Source organism: Malania oleifera, chromosome 9 (genome assembly GCF_029873635.1).
Source record: "Malania oleifera isolate guangnan ecotype guangnan chromosome 9, ASM2987363v1, whole genome shotgun sequence".
Lineage (NCBI taxonomy): Eukaryota > Viridiplantae > Streptophyta > Magnoliopsida > Santalales > Ximeniaceae > Malania > Malania oleifera.
The window spans coordinates 90830934-90834916 of NC_080425.1; positions in this window are offsets into that span (position 1 = coordinate 90830934).

The following is a 3983-nucleotide window of genomic DNA, read 5'->3' on the forward strand; positions in this document are numbered from 1 at the left end:
ATTTACCGGCGTACGGGCCGAGCTATGTGATTTGCCAGCGTACGGGCTGTGCTATGTGATTTGCCGGCGTAGGGGCCGAGCTATGATAAAATGTGAAATACCAGCGTACGGGCCGATGATTTTCATGATATATGTATATGTGAAAAATAACATGAATGATTTGATAATTAATGATATGAGTTATCCATGTATCACGATTTTAGTATATATATATATAATATCAGAACCTGGTTGGCTTGGTCTAGACTAGCACTTGCACGGTACCGTTGCTATGTGTCCATGGTCTTCGTGATCATGATAATTGTGTTAACGCCGCTGTACGGAGTGGTGTGAGATTGGATGGTTGATCTGGTTATTTTCAAAAAGTGTGTTGTTATCGCCCCTGGTGTACAGACCAGTCTGGGTAGACCCATCGGACCTACAGACTACTATTTGACTTGACAGTGGTCGGCCAACCATTGTCAGGTCCCGCCTTCGGGCCACACAATCCAATCATGTGGGGGTAATGCATGACAATAGTCAGCTAACCTACGAGGATTGTTTTATGCTATTATTATGATATAAGATGAGATATGTTTATGAAATGCAGTATGTTCTGCCATGTTTTGATATACTTATGCTTTTCCCAGATTTGATAAATAGTATTGAATATGTTATGTATGTTATATGTAGAACATGGATTACTCATGTTGCCACACACTAGTATTAATTTATTTCCCTTACTGAGAGGTGTCTCACCCCTAAATCTTACAAATTTTTCAGGAGCCCCAAATAGGAGAGCGGGAAAAGCCCCGCTGATCTAGATCAGTTGTTTGCTCTCTTTGGAAGGGTAAGTTTTTGGTAGGGACAGTTAGGTTTTGTGGGGATTGTCCCTAGATTTCATTTGGGATGTATATACTGTGAGATAGTGATTGTAGTAACTCTGGTATGTGTTATGCACATTATGATGAGACGTATATGATTTTATATTTTCTACTGCATAGGCTTTTCCTGTATGTTTTGTTATATCCCTGGTACCCATGGGTCCAGGTGGATTGTGACCTGCTGAGCTGGTATGTGTGATGTGTGGTTTTGGTTTGATGTTGATTGATATAAAAAAAAATATATGTGAAAAATAAGCAGGTCGTGACACAGCATATCACAACTCAATGCATATTCATATAATAGTTCATTCCACGCTTATTTGGTAATCACAAAATCATGATTTTCATAATACAGTTTAAAACAAGTCAAGGCACGACCATCTCCATAACAATATACTTAACAATATATCCACGGTTTTCCAACGAAACCAGAGATGCAACCCGATGCCTCCTTTTTCCCCAAAACTGTAACGTGAAAACTCCGTAATTTTTACCTATTAGATTCCCTCAAATAATTAGTCAAAACATACACAGGATAGTGAACCATAGTTCTACTGAATTTGATTTTGAAAATAACCGACATAAACAGAATCCCCTAACCTTTCCCCGACAATCCAAACATAAACTCTACGGCTCCTAAACAGCAACTGAGTTCCCAAAACCTATAAATCATAGTACGATAATTACCTACAACCTTACTTTCTATAGATCCACTAAAAAAAAAATGAAAATCGAGCCTCACCTCGACTTTTGGATCAAAACCCGAAAGACCTCAAAATAAAAATCTGTTCCACAGAACATGTAGAGATTCCTTCCCTGATCCTTGTAGTAACGTCGGATCATCAATTCTAACGACGAACGACAAAGAAATCTAGAGAGAGAGAATGGAGCTTCGAGTTCTAAAGAGAGGGATAGAGAATCTTGATAGCTTAGCCAAGAAGCAAAAGAAATGAATATTTATAGAGCCTTTGACCTGATCAACCTCGTCGACGAGGCGGCGTCTTCGTCGATGAGCCAGCGAAGGAAATTCGTCAACGTCGCATTGGCCTCATCGACGAGCCTAAGATTTTAGGATTTCCCAAAATCTCTCGGCTTCACCTTGTCGAAGAACCTATGCATTTCGTCGCCGAACAATAAAAGGGCCTTCGTCGATGAAAACACTGGCTTCGTCGACGAAGCCTGCTCAAATTACTGTTTTACCTTTTTATTATTTATTTATTCCATATCTCACGGGTCAGGTTCTTACAGTACCATCTAGGGGCCTTGGAGGAGGCATGGTGGCGGGGGAGGTCAGAGACAGGGGATGGGAGAATGAGCTGTACAAGGTAGACCATTGTACCCTCCTTGTCCTAGGTGTCACAGGAGTCATCTAGGAGACTGGTGGATCCAAGAGGTGATTTGTTATCGATGTAGTTGACCCGGACACATAGCACGAGACTATCGTGCACCACCGGGCAATGTGCCCACTCCTAGACCGTACCGAGGAGATAACCAGGCACCCCGAGGCGGTCTGCAGAGGAATACCACCCCGGCGTGGGCTATGCTCTGACACCAGGAGATGCTATGGCAACAAGTGATGCAGTGACATGTATGATTTCAATTTTTTCATATAGAGCTATTGTTTTATTTGATTCAGAGGCAACTCACTCTTTTGTATCGTGGGAGTTTATCAAGTTTTGTGGGTTAGAAACTCAGCCACCAGATGTCCGTTTGTCAGTGACTACGCCAACTAGGACTGTAGTGTTGTGTAGGTGTAGAGACCCAAAAAAATTATAATAATTAAATAATAAGGGAAATGGGAGAGAAGGATAAATATTAATTTGGAAATTCAAACAAGGGTCTTATCGACGAACACAGCACGTTCGTTAACAAACACGCTTGATGGGATCATCGACGGGGACACATGTCTCATCGACGAGAAGTTACCGAGATGCTATTTTCAGCTTTGAATTGCATTGATGAGGGAAAAGAATTCATCGACGAACTCCCTTCGTGGCCTCGTCGACGAGTGCATGTGTATAAATAGCCTAAACTCGATTTTTTCTACAAAAATCACGCAAAGAACCTCTCTCTCACTCACTCTCTCTCTCTCTCTCTCTCTCTCTCTCTCTCTCTCTCTCATGTTCGTCTCCTCTCCCTTCTCTCTAAGATTTTGGGCTGGTCTCTTAATGGTTCGACGATCAGTGGCCACCACGACACTCCTGAGAAGTTTCTCTCCAAGTCTGTTGGAGTGGATTGTTGGTGGGACTAACTTGGACTCCATCCCAAATTCAGGGTAAGACTTTTTATTTAGTATTTGGCTTTCCTACGGTTGTAGAAAATGTTGTACTCGAAGAAATACTGAAGTTTTGTTCAGGGAGATGTTGTTTTCAGGGTGTTGAACGGAGAACCCAGCTGGTGCAGGGTTGGTTATTTTAGGGGCTTTTCATTAGTCAGGTAAGGGAGTAAACTAACGCAGTGGTTTTCCATGAAAATTATTATTATATAATTGTAGATTAATTTTCATAAAGCATGTATTATATATGAGTATATTTGTGAAAATGTATATTTGAGAAAATACTGCTGCTACACAGGAATATATATTTTTAAGTATTAAATGTCAGGAAATGTGATTTCAGAACAGAATTCATGATTTTATTCAGTATTGTGTGGCATAAATATTATTTTACACATATTGTATTATGTTAAGCCAATTTTACAGAAAATGCATGTTTCAGTTATTTTAAAAAATAACATGATAATACAGTAAACTATGATTTCAGAATATATGATAAATAATACATTTATTCAGATCAGTGTGTATGATATGTTCGGCGCAAAGCCGTGATTGATAGCCGGCGCAAGGCTGCAGTTATGAATGTATTCGGCGCAAGGCCATAATTATTTATGTTATTACAGAATTCAGAAAAATGCTATCAATCTTTTTACGTTAAACAATATATTATCATGTACTATATGTTATCAAAACCCGGATGATAGTTCAGATCAGTTTCAAAAGGATAATACTGTAGCTATACAGTTCAGTTTAGTTCAGAACTGTTCTAACTATCTTTACTAGTAGATGTGGTGGGAGATGAATAGTCGATGTGGCTTTAAATGTAGAGTTATAGACGTCCACCT